This window comes from Mauremys mutica, chromosome 1 (genome assembly GCF_020497125.1).
Source record: "Mauremys mutica isolate MM-2020 ecotype Southern chromosome 1, ASM2049712v1, whole genome shotgun sequence".
NCBI lineage: Eukaryota > Metazoa > Chordata > Testudines > Geoemydidae > Mauremys > Mauremys mutica.
The window spans coordinates 165,249,387-165,262,744 of record NC_059072.1 but is presented as its reverse complement, the minus strand read 5'-3'; the positions used below and the strand labels follow the sequence as shown (position 1 = coordinate 165,262,744).

General features: G+C 39.7%; 1 protein-coding gene across 3 annotated transcripts in view; it reads left to right on the top strand.

Moving 5' to 3' along the window:
• CMSS1 (cms1 ribosomal small subunit homolog) overlaps positions 1 to 13,358 on the top strand; it is a 403,104-nt gene that overhangs the window by 199,014 nt on the left and 190,732 nt on the right. The window contains exon 1 of one of the 3 annotated variants that reach the window (XM_045001743.1): positions 6,198 to 6,215. The exons of the other annotated variants lie outside the window; for them this stretch is intronic. The gene's annotated coding sequence lies outside the window, so the exon portion shown is untranslated. Of the gene's footprint in view, positions 1 to 6,197; positions 6,216 to 13,358 lie in introns of those variants that run through there. 3 annotated transcript variants of the gene reach the window in all.

Below are 13,358 nucleotides of genomic sequence, written 5' to 3'. Positions count from 1 at the left end.
AACACCCACATATGTAGGAAAAATATGTATGACACTGAATTGCCCCTTGGGAGGATGCAGCATGTGTTCCCATTCACAAATAACCAGCATTGTGTGTGTGTGTGTGTGTGTGTGTGTCATGGCAATGCATCCTTTTGCCCTTCCTGGGCCTCCTTTGGGGTGGCTAAACTCTCCAGGGGTGTGAGAAGTCAGTGGCCTCTTCAGTCAGGAGAGGGGAGAGTCTGCAACTGTGAATAATCCTTGCATAGGGTCATACAGGGTGGGGAAGCCTCCTTTTACCCTTCTGTATCTGGGTATCAGTCTGGCCCTTAATGTATATAAGGTAGATAACAAATATGTTCTGAATAACTTCTGGTAGCACAGACCTCATTGGTGGAGACAGGACAGAGTTCATCTAAAATTCTTTTGTATGTGACATAGTGCTAAGTGGGTACGTCTACACAGCCTGCGGCAACAAGCCTCCCACCCCAAGTTGACAGACTCAGGCTTGCAGAGCTCGCGCTAGTGGGCTAAAAATAGTGGGTAGGCAGTGTTTTGAAGTTGTGTCTAGGCTTCAGAGTCCAGTCTCCAGCCCAAGTCACAACTTCAAAGTGATGTCTACAAAGCTACCTTTAGAGCACTAGCATGAGCCCTGCAAGCTCGTCTTGTCAACCTGGGCTGGGAGGCTCACCTGCCAGGGGCTGCGTAGACATAGCCATTATGGGCAAACTGCTGAGATGCCCCCTAATAAATGTTTTAAAGACATAACTCACTTTATTTAGATCAAGGCTATGGATGCACAGAATAAATTATGGTATTTGATAGATATTCTTTGAAGTCTGAATGTAATTGTTCTAAGAGCATACTCAAGTTAGGCTTCATAAATTTTGTTCGTGGTTTCTAACGCTGGAGTAATTTTGAAAGTGAAATCTGTTTTCTCACAGAATTCCTTCCTTTGCCTGCACTCTCTGGACACTTGACATTCTTTTTCAGTTTTGTTTTTTCGTTTACAATTTTTTCAAGTGTTTTAAAAAAACATCTAAGTGAACTTAATGCTTTGAAAATGGTTGGATTGAGAGATCTGGGCATTGAAATGTGTGAAATACATTCCCAGGGCATGGACATGGCAGGGCAAGCTTCCCTGACACTGGCCTGACAGTTTGCCTCAACCCTGTTTACAGAAGGGCCGTTTCTGGAGGCTAGTTCAGTCTCCGTGGCCCATTCAGCCCTCAACCAGTCTGCTGAGACTCTCAGCTTGGATGCATTTGTGGATGAGGCAGTTGCCTGCTTGTTACAAATTTAGACCAATAAGTTATTTCACATAGGTCACTGAACAGCTTCCAGGAGAAAATGGCTTTCAGTTATGGATCTGGGTAGGTTTTAAATTGGTGACCTGGAGGTGGAAAGTGCTCATTTACGTAAGCCTCTGAATCATCTCAACTCTCTAGTTTCAGTTTTAATAAAATAACTTTAATCATTTAAAAAACCAGATACATATAACACACTAGGGAAACTATCCAAACTGATGTAAAAAAAGTTATATTTTCTTTATGGTTAATTTTTATTCTATATATTTTTCTGTTTAAAACGGACATATCCCATATATGAGTGAGACAAGAAGGGTGAGGTAATATTGACCTGTAGGTAAACACTTTTCACAAGGTGATCACTCTATATGTGACCTGTCAGTCCACATCTTCAAAGGAAACCTGTACAACACTTTCAAAAGACGAGCTTGGGAGCTTAAATTCATAACTTTGCTAGACACTGAAAATCATGGTTTTAATAAAGACACTGGGTTTAAGGTTTATTACAACAACTGTAATCCATTAACTCCCCTTTTTGTCCAGTAACTACAGGGCTGTTAATGGGCCACTTCACCTTGAATGGTCCCATTGAATATGTGCTAACTATTTATGTTAAACTATCTGTTCAATCTTGTATATAGCTGTGACCCTCTGGGTATGTCTACACTACAATTAGACACCCGCAGCTGGCCCATGCCAACTGACCTGGGCTCACAAGGCTTGGGCCAAGGGCTGTTTAATTGCGGTGTAGATGTTCGGGCTTGGGCTGTGGCTCGAGCTTTGGAACCCTCCCACCTCGCAGGCTCCTAGAGCCCAGGCTGCAGCCCCAACTCAAATGTCAACACTGCAATTAAACAGCCCTTTAGCCTGAGACCTCCGAGCCCGAGTCAGCTGGCCCCGGCCAGCCACAGGTTTTTAATTGCAGTTTTGACATACCTTCTGAGTACCTTTTCCAGACCTGTAGAAGAGCTCTGTGTAGCTTGAGAGCTTGTCTTGCTCACCAACCAACAGAAGTTGGTCCAATAAAAGATATTACCTCACCCACCTTGTCTCTCTAATATCCTGGGACCAACACAGCTACAACAACACTGCATATATCACCTATGTGATAGATTATGTTACGTTACACTAGCATGAATACTGGGAAGACCAAGGTTATGTTAGCTGAGGGAGGAGGACTCACTGTAAAATATATCAGTCAGATAGTTTAGAAGAGTGAAAGAATTTCAATACTTAGGATAAATGGTTGCTGATGATGGTGCTCTCCTGAGTGATACCCAGATCATACTGAAGCTACGTGATGCGAATGGCAGGAGCCACCACAGTTCTTTGTGACAAAAATGCCCATAGGGTAGAAAGTATAAAACTATAATTTGACTTGGCCAGTCACAAGAAAGGAAATCGGTATGCTTGCCGGCATGGAAATGAAAATGTTGACCTGGTCAGATGTTTAAACTCTCTGTGACAGGAAATAAAACAAGTTTGTAAGGGGCCTAATGCCATTTGCTCCAGCTGAAGACAAGTTGAAGGAGGCTAGGCCATGTTGGTGTGGGCATATCCAGCAGAGACTGGAGAGCTGTATTGATTGGTAGGATGGCTTTTGCAGTGACTCTGGACAGAAGAAAACCAAGAGGGAGTCCAAAGACACAATCCGTGGACCAGATATCAGTGGACCTCAGATAGACCAATCTGCGTCATAGCTTGAATGGTTGTGAGTTTTGGAAGAATGCTGCAAAAGTTGCCAACCCAGAATAGGGAAGTGGCAACGAAGAAGAAATAATATATATTGCAATACATTTAAGTTACAAATGTATTTATTTTGTATAATACTTAAATGCTGAGTAAATATTTAAGTATTTAATCAAAGGAAACAGGAGCAGCAACAAAATGAATACAAATAATCAACAGGAACAGTAAAGCCGACAGCTGACAATGTAGATGTGACAGTGGGCTGTGGAAGTGGGAAAGATGAGGAGATTGAAGCACTAGAGTAGGGAGTGTTTGGAGGGGAGATAGCCTGGTTTTGAGATGGAAAATTAAGCCACAGTCCTATGATTTGAAGTCATGAAGTTGAGACTGCTCAGCAGTTCACAGGGTTGGTCCCTAAGATGACAAAATGAGAGAAGAAGAGTTCCAGAAAACTGGAGCTAAGAAAGAAACATGCAGTGTGTTTAGCATCACAACTTGCTTATCCATTACACTTCTTAAAGTTGCAAGAACCTGAATGAAGGGTACAGGCACTGGGATATTGAATAATGCTATGGGGATATTTACATACACATATGGAGACTCCAGTAAGCTCTTGTATAGTGGACACTCCAATAATACTGCAAGTATTAACCCGCTCCTACTGAAGTCAGTGGCACAGCTCCCCCAGATAAGGCCCTGCATGGTTTGCAGTGCATCTAATAAACAATACTCCTACCTTGCTATGAAAGTTTTATTGAAATGTACTGAAGTGCAGTAGTTGAAGGATAATTTCCTTCTGCTTTAAAGTAAAATGTATAACCTTTAATTACCTGTAGGATGCATGCAAATTATTGGCAATTCTTCCAAATAACTATTCCATCCTTCTATGAAAGGGTACAGTAGCCCTGCATTCTAATTTAAACAACCTTTGTATATCCCACAAAACATTTTTACTTAACCAAGTTATATTGCAATCTTAAAAAAAAAATTCTAAACACACTTTACATTTAGATTTGTTTTCCTAATTGTTCCCTTAATGATTTAATTAAAATATCTGTCTCGGACACTAAATGATGTGTCCTATATAACCTTATGTACATACTGCAATTCTATGTTCATCATATAAGGTATTTAAGGATCTAGCTGAAGCAATCTTGGAACTGTTAGCAATTATCTTAGAGAACTTGGAGGATGGGTTTGGTCCCAGAGGACTGGAGAAGGGAAAACATAGTGTCCGTCTTTTAAAAGGGAAACAACAAGGACCAGGGGAATTATAGACCAGTCAGCCTAACTTTAATACCAGGAAAGATACTGGAACAAATTATTCAACAATCCATTTGTTAGGGGATAATAAGGTTATAAGGAATAGCCAGCATGGATTTGTCAAGAACAAATCACGCCAAACCAAACTAATTTCCTTTGTTGACAAGGTTACTGGCCTAGTGGATGGGGGGAAGCAGTAAATATGATAAATCTTGATTCCTATAGGGCTTTTGACACAGTCCCACTTCACAGTCTGAAAAGCAAACTAGGGAAATGTGGTGCACATTAAGTTACCGTGAGGCGGGTGTACAACTTATTGAGAGACTGTACCCAAAGAATAATTATCAGTGGTTTGCTGTCAGACTGACAAGATGTATCTAGTTGAGTCCTGTAGGGGTCTGTCCTTGGTCTGGTACTAGTCAATGTTTCATTAATGACTTAGATAATAGAGTAGAGAATATGCTTATAAAATGTATGGATGGCACCAAGCTGGGAGAGGTTACAGGCATTTTGGAGGACAGGATTAGAATTCAAAACAGCCCTTGACAAATTGGAGAATTGGTCTGAAATCAGCAAGATAAATTCAGAAAAGACAAGAGCAAAGTACTATGCTTAGGAAGAAAAAATCAAAGGCGCAGCTACAAAATGGGGACTAACTGGCTAGGTGGTAGTACTGCAGAAAAGGATCTGGGAGTTATAGTGGATCACAAATTAAATGAGAGTTAGCAATGTGATGCAGTTGTGAAAAAGGCTATTGTTATTCTGGGGTGTATTAAAAGAAGCATCACATGTAACACGCTGAAGGTAATTGTCCCTCTCTGTTTGGCACTAGTGAGGCCTCAGTTGGACTACTCAGTCCACTTCTGGGTGCTACAGTTTAGGAAAGATGTGGACAATGTGGAGAAAGTCCAGAGGAGAGCAACAAAAAAGATAAAAGGTTTAGAAAACCTGACATGAGGAAAGGTTAAAAAAATCAGGCATGTTTAATCTTGAGAAAAGAAGACTGAGGGGGTAATAGTTTTCAAATAAGGGCTGTTATAAAGATAGGGATCTATTGTTCTCCATGTCCACTGAAGGCAGGACGAGAAATAATGGACTTAATTGCAGCAAGGGAGATTTAGGTTAGGTATTAGGAAAAACTTTCTATCTATAAGGGTAATTAAGCTCTGGAATATACTTCAGAGGGAGGTTGTGGAATCCCAGTCATTGGAGATTTGTAAGAACAAGACGGACCAACACCTGTTAGGAGTGGTCTGGGTTTCTGCCTCAGTGCTGAGGGCTGGAGTTGATGAGCTGTCAAGGTCCATTTGCACAATCAGAGACATCACTTAGGGAATGAACAGGGCTCTGACATCCCTGTTTACCCTGGACCACACTTTTGTATGTCCTCTGTGTGAAATCCCAGAAGTTTTCTCTCTGAGTAGTGTTCAACAGAGGGATTATTTTGTTTGGCTCATTTGTGTGTTCCTCCAGCTGCCCAGTGGCCTGCCTGCCATGAAAGACACTCTGTCTTCTTTCTTAACAAGCTGCAAAACAAAGTTTTGGTTTGAGTTTTTGAGTTACAGGTTTGGGCAGGCTCTTACTCTTTACTCAACCCCGTGTGCACATCTTTATTATTTATTGTATTCTCAATAACTGATTAATCAGTAATCCCTGAACTAGCAATTTTCCTGTGGAATGGAAAGGGTTTATTTTCTTGTGGGGCGTGTTAAGGAGTTGAAATGAAATTCAGGTTGGTCTTGAGTTTCTTGACATGCCAAAGTGTTTGTTCTGTTAGCATTGCCTTTCTCCCTGTAAATCAGACATTCTTCTTGGGTTGCATAAGGTTACTCGTGACATGATTAATGCAGGAAGGTTAGAGAGGAATGACGTAGTGGCTCATGCAAAGTTTACCTGAGAATTATCTCTAGCTCTTTACTGTTTAGTGTCTGTGTGAGTCATGTGCTGACGCCTTGCCATCTCCTGTTCTTCAGCTGGGTAAGATCACACTTACCTCACTTTATGCATTTCTTCTTTTCATGCCAGATCTGATTAGAAGCACTTTTGTTTTAAGCCCTATATTTATGAAACATTAAATATAATTTTTACAGATAAGTGACCTCTCTTTTAAGCAAAAAGAGCCATTTGATATTTGTGGTTCAAGCAACTGTGGAAACTTGGTGGGGATATTGCCGTCCTTAGATGAATTCTGTTTCTATCAACTTTAGCTCTTTTTAAATGCCTGATGATTTAATGACGATAGCTTGACAGCAGGAATGAGCTTTCTCAGATAAATATACATAAGTCCTCAGATATTGGCGTTCACTAGCCATCCTGATATGGATGTGTGTGCACATATGCAAACTTTATGCTGTAAAAATATAGGCAAGTTTGTAGCAAAGCCACTGGTTTCTAAACCCTGCTGTTGCTTTACAGCTATCTCAGCTGAGGCCCTGCCTGTAACTACAACTGTTTTAGGGAAGCTCATTATAACAGTCGATTCCTTAACAGGGTTACAGCAAGGTTCCAGTTATTGGTGAAGATGGAACATGAATTTTGTCCCTGATGCGTGTTAAAGCCTTAGACTTTGTCCAGTAGTCTGGGGTCAGGCTTCTGATTAGTTTGTAGCTCTCTGGCACATGGGGGTGGGGTTCAAGATATAACTGAGTGATGGCTCAGAGTTTCCCAAGTCTGGCCTACTTCAATCTCCTTTTTCTATTATTCTATTATTTTTCTTTAAGACATAGATTTCTTACAGGCTCTTGGAAGTGCGTACCGTGGAGTTAGCCACCAGGCTTGTTAGAACTAGGGCATAATTCTAAGAGATGCCAAGTGGTCTCAAGTCCCGTTTAAAGAGATCACTGTGGGCATGAGGACAATGAACACCATGCAGAAGGTTCTCAGACTTTTGCAAGCTTAGCGCGTTTCCTTTGTCAGACTATCATGAAGTTTTTGGCACACTCATACACCCGAGTTTAGCATATGGTAGCACTGTGTCTGCTACTATGTGTATAAACTATATAAACAGTAAGCATTTTTTACACAACATAATACAAATAGCGATAGAGGCTAATAGTGAAAATTTGTTGTCATTTTTCAGCCAGCTCTTACTGTTCAACATGTCGAAGCCCTAATGTGGGACACAATGTGTGGAAAAAGATCTAAACTGGTTGACATAGAAAAAGGATATGTGGAAATTTAAAATGCCCTGGGATTCATTCTTTTAGTGAAAAGCTCTTTCTATAACCTCAGTTTCATAATTCTTAATTTGTGATATTTTTAACAATAAAAGAAAGGGAATACAAAGTTTGTTCGAAGCATAGATAATGTTGGGACCGAAATGAATGACATCCCTCTAAATGATGTTCACTTGAAAAGTATGGGTAAGGGGAAGTATGCTTTGTAGTAAACTGGGTAATTCTCTGAATTGTACCTGACACAAACTGTACTGATGGTTGAAAATAAATGGTATAATACATAGTTGCTGATTGCATTATTGAAATGCATATTTTAACGAGATGAGAATTTATCTAGTTACACATTTAAGGTAAAGTTATACTGGACAATTCATTTTAATGAAAATAATGTAAATCTATGAGTATGGTTTTTAAATTTAAAATATTCTAAAGTCATGGAACAAATTCTGCCGTATCATTTGTGAAATATGTGATCATGAAATTAAAGATTGTCATAATGCATATACACAAAGGAACAGTGTTAAAATTGCACGTGCAACCTTAACATTGTTTGCACTTTTTTCCTATTAAAAAAATCGTATGAAATCTGCATTGGTTTCACTGAGTTACAAATAAAACTGTGAATGGATTAATGTTGAAAGAATTTGAAAATCTAACTTACTCTTCACCACTTAATTGTGTGTGAGTTTTTTAAATAATTTACAGTTTGAGCAATGAAAAAGGTCTGCTGTATTTAACTTTCTTGTTCTTATGCTAACAATATGTGGGTTGCAAAAGTTTCAGAAATGTATAAGTAGCTTTTCATTGAAATATTTTAAACTTGTTCAAAAAATTCTAAGATTTTGGTTTTTTGTGTTTTTTGTTCACCAAAACCAAATGTGTAGTACAAACTCTCTTTAATAAAGTAAACATCAAAAATAAATTTTAGATATTTTAACTATGCTATGTAAAAACCCTTCCCCTAAAATCTTGAGGAAGGACTTCATCAGCAGTCCAGTTAATGTTGAACTGAAATTTCACTTAGCCACTTAAGTTAAGTAGCAAACCGTATGCAAATAACCCCATTCAGTGTTCCTTACGCAGTCAAAACTCCTGAGTTCAATGGGAGTTCTGAGTAAGGAAGAGCCCAAAAGCAGGAAACAGATTTACTAAAGACTGTACTGGCTCAGGTAACCTAATAACAAGTGTAACAAGCCAAAATAACCAAGTTACTTTCTTGGCCAGAACTATAGTGCATTGTCTGCAATTATTTGATTACCTAATTCTTGCTTTCTGTAAGGGATTTATTTACTGTTTACACATGACATGCCTCACTCAGAACAAAAATAACTTGCTTTGTTCAATGTTTTCATAGTGTCTTGCCTTCACATGTAGTTTGTCTATAGTCAGTGCTGTTCACCATGGCTATTTTTACCTTAATCACCAGGTTTGTTAATGTGTGTAGTTAGACAGGTTTTTTTTCCAGTGAGGCTTGCACCATCTTTTAGTGTTTCATTTTCCCCAGAGCTTTTCATTTTACAGATTTTCTTGTGTTATCTTTGGCAAGTGTTTAAAATGCAGCAGCAGCCAACAACATTACAGTATCCCTCTCTTTGTCTCTAATGGAAACCCTGTGATGTCTCTTCAAAAAAAGCAGAAAAAAAATCCATCTTTTATTAATAAGTGCAAGTATTATTGTATTTCTATTGCCATTTGCAATGTATAAATCACAGTGATGTAATAATAAGACCAAAGGAAGCATGCAGATGACGAACGTAGCTTTACATTAGATGGTGCTACTTTATGTTCTGTAGAGAATCCATGAAACCTCTGGCACCCGCTCTTCCGATTGTTAGCCTAGAGTTTGCACACTCAGTATGTAAATTAATCATATGATCAAAAAAACAACAAAAATGAAACCAACACAAGTACACAACAGCTGTCATACATCAAAATGACCAGGGGAAACTCAAAAGTAAAAAAAGAAAGGACAGTCTCAAGCAGATAGAAACAGAGCAACCAAAACCAGGAAACAGATGGTGCTGGCAGTCATGTGCATGCCAGTCAATGGAAGTGCCACATATGTAAGCACAGATGTAATGTAGTTGAAAGATACAAAGAGAAGCAGTGCAGTAACCTAGAGTCAGGATCCAACATTCAAAGCTCAGTATTTTACTGAGGAGAGTTGTGTCTTGGGTCGAGATTGCTCCCTTCTGAACTGTACAATTAGGGTCTTGACTCAAAGTCCCAATAGAAAATGCTGTATTAATTACAGTAACTTTATTTGACTATCGTTTGTATGGGGGAAGCCAGATGATACCTCCTTATCTGCTTTCTTTTAAGACTGTTTTGGCTTCCCCTTCTTGTGAAAGGGAGCATTAACCATGTCCGAACAGCATGGCTGTTGAGAAAGATATCATCTAGTGACCTGAGCATGGGACTAAGAGCCAGGAATGCTTGAGTTCTTTAAACTCCGACACTGACTCCTTTTGTTGGCTTGAATATGTTGCCTGATGTCTTTCTGTCTCAATTCCCATCTGTGAAATGGGGCTGATAATATTATCTACCGTAGAAAAATACGGGGGGAAATTAATGACAATTCCCCCCTCCCTTTTTTTTCAATTTATTTTTCACAGAAATTTCAAAATTCCAAAGAATGTCGACTAGCTCTAATACTGTCCCCCACGGGAACTGTGATAATTTATTACTGTTTGTCAAATGCTTTGAAGATGAAAAAAGCAAAATATTATATGAATGAAATAAAATTATTGCTTGTATTATATTGGTAGTTGTGAGGGATAACACTCAGTAGACAAAAATCAGGAAATAGACAGGACTTAACTCCAGGGCAGCTGTAGTGTGAGAGTATAACTTTAGCAGTATGTTTTTGGTGTTCAAGCACTGAGCTGGGACTCAGGAGATCTGGATTCAGTTCCCAACTATGCCATATGCTTTATGTATAAAGTCCCTTTCCCTCTCTGTACGTCAGTTTCTCAGCTGTAAAATGAGCATAATAATACTTCCTTTCTCAGTTTTGTCTATTTAGATTGTAAGCTCTTGGGGGCAAGCACTTTCTCTTATGTGTATATGCCATATCCTAAAATAATGAGACACTGATCTCAGTATGGGCCTCTAGGTAATGCCATAACAATAATAAGGCAAAACTGATTGCATTAGCTAGTACAAATTGTTAGATGATAATTCACAATTAAATTCAACATGGCAAACTAGATTACTTGCAACAATGACATTTTAAAGGTCATTGGATTGTCTAGTTTAGTGGCGATAAGATAGATTGCACATTTTTGTTATGTTTGAGGATTCTGTATTTTTTCATAACAAACACGTCCCATATTTAATTGAGCCAACATCCCTGTGTGGGTATATATGATGTTTGCTAACCTGGAACCTGTTGTTTTTTCTTCTACAAGACTTTTATCCTGGGATAGCCCCTTTCTGTATGTGTGAAGCCTCAGTAGAGGTCTGTGTCCATTTACGGTTCCTGCTTCAAGAAACTGCTTCAGAGAATAGGAAAACCCCGTTCATAACTTAGGAAAACCCCTTTCATAACTTAAATACTACTTGATTTGTAAAACAATGAAACTAAATTAGAAAACAAAAAACAAAAATACCTCACCAGCAGAACTGGATGAATTTGGGTATATAGAATAGCATGTTCATGACTGATACTACAATTTTAAGGATGCCTCACAGTAGGGAGGGACTCCTCCCAAGCCAGTTGTTTACATGAAGCTAACTTTAAGCACCAATCCATTGGCCAGCCAGGAAAAGACAATAGCGGACCATTTGAATTAATGGGAAAACATTGGAACAATATGAAACTGAAAAGAAAACCCCAGTCTTGGGCCATGTCTACACTACTACTTATGCTGGGAAAACTTATGTTGCTCAGGGGTGTGAAAAAACACCCCAAGCGACGTATGTTTGGCTGGCTTAAGCGCTCATGTGCACAATGCTATGTCAGTGGGAGAGTTTCTCCCACTGACATAGCTACTGCCGCTCATGGAGGTGGTTTTATTATGTCGACAGGAGAGCTTTCTCCCATCGGCATAGAGCGGCTACACGAGCAATCTTAAAGGGGTGCAGCTGCATCGGTATAGCTGTGCCCTGTAAGTTTGTGCAGACGTGGCTTTATTAAGCCAACAGGAGAGCTCTCTCTGTTGGCTTAGAGTGTCTTCACCAGATGTGCTATAGCAGTGCAGCTGCGCCAGTGTTAATTTGTAGTGTAGACCTGCCCTCAGAGGGGAGGGAATTTCTCATACTATGAATCACCATAGTCTGAGAGAGAGAAAAAAACATAACTGCAAACCTTTAAAAGAAAAGGAATTTGAAATGAAGGCCATCCAGAAACTGAGGGCCAGCATCAAGGTGGGTGTTGTCTGTGAAATGCTCGATCCCCTTTGTGATGGAGGTACCCTGGAAAACTGTTCAGAGGAAATAGATAATGTATTAGAAAAGGGAATCTAGTTAATACAGACGTGTAAAACGTGAGGTTCTGTCTTTGTTTATTTTTTTGTGTAACTTGTCAGTATTTGCTTTTCCCTGACTATTTCATCTTTGATTTTTCTATCAAATAAAGCTTTTGTTTATTTTTATCCCAAGCAGGTCACTGTTGTGCAGAGTGTGTGTGTCAAAGTGAACTGATAATTGGGGTCAGGTGTCACTCTTTTGGGGGTTATGAACCAGAGGGGGAAAGTCTGAGTGTCTGGTAATTAAGGAAGGGCGGTAAATGGATTTGGGGAAACCCAGAACTGGAAGGGCTGTTGGGGTCACTCTACAAAGAGTAACTAGGGTGGTGGAAGCTGGGGTGAGACTTCTATGCTTATCGGTTAGCTATGGTGTCAAGGCTTGGGTTTGTAGCAGCATAGCATTAAGGCATCTTAAGTAACAAGGCAGGTGGGGACAGCACCCCTTATTGGTCTGGAAGATCCTCACAATGTCATAGCGAAGCTTGTCAGTTGTGCTGGTAAGGGTACCTGCTCCAATCCCTATGTTATTTATGTGCTCCATTTTGGGAAAGGAGTGAACAGCAAAGACCAAAACACCTGTATCAAGTGATCTAATTACTATGGGTCCTTTGTCACCAAGAGATCCAAAAACCATCCTTGTGTCCACTTCTTCTTGAGTTCTGAGCAAGGCTTGGGCTTTTTCAACACATCTAATGATGATGGACTTGCTACTTCACCACTGGAAAAGCCTCCAGTAAGGAAGAGGGTTTGTGTTGTGTATGTTTCTGCACTCTAAGGTGCCTTATGAACCATATATTCAAAGAGGAATTTTACAAGAGTCTTCCTATTGGATGCCATATTTAGAAACTTTTTCCACAGAGGCACAGGGGCATCCACCAATCACCTGGTATTTCTTTCATCCAATCTTAGATCCTGTCTGGCGTGGTTTTTCTGCAGTTTTCACAGAGTTACTGTTGTCATATCTGTCAAAGACTTTGATTACAGAATTAGCTTTGTCGTATCCTTTTAGGACCTGCCTCAAGTACACAGCGACCAGTTCATTAGATGTGTGGAATTTGTCTCCAGCCATAATTTGTATGACAGTCCTAGCATCTGATGTACACTGTGATTTCTTTGTTGTACGCTCTTAGCTCATGGATTCTTTCAGTTTGAGCTTCCAGCTGATGCCTTAATTCAACTTTGTCTGTTTCGTTGTTCCATCAGCATGGAAGAGGGATATAGATACAGGTTGTACTGCATGATTAAGAACAGTTGCAATTGAAACATCATCTTTGCATCTTGGTAAGGACAGGACTCAGCAGAAAACAATTTCTGAACTGATAGCTGCTGTGATTGTCTCCCTTGCTAGGCTTACATTTGGTCATTTTAGCCATGTCAGCAAATGTTTGAATGCCAGAATTGGTGACTGGGCTGAAGAAGCTGTAGTGTCCCCTCAGGATCAAATACACCTTTCACAAATCTCTCCATTTGTTCTT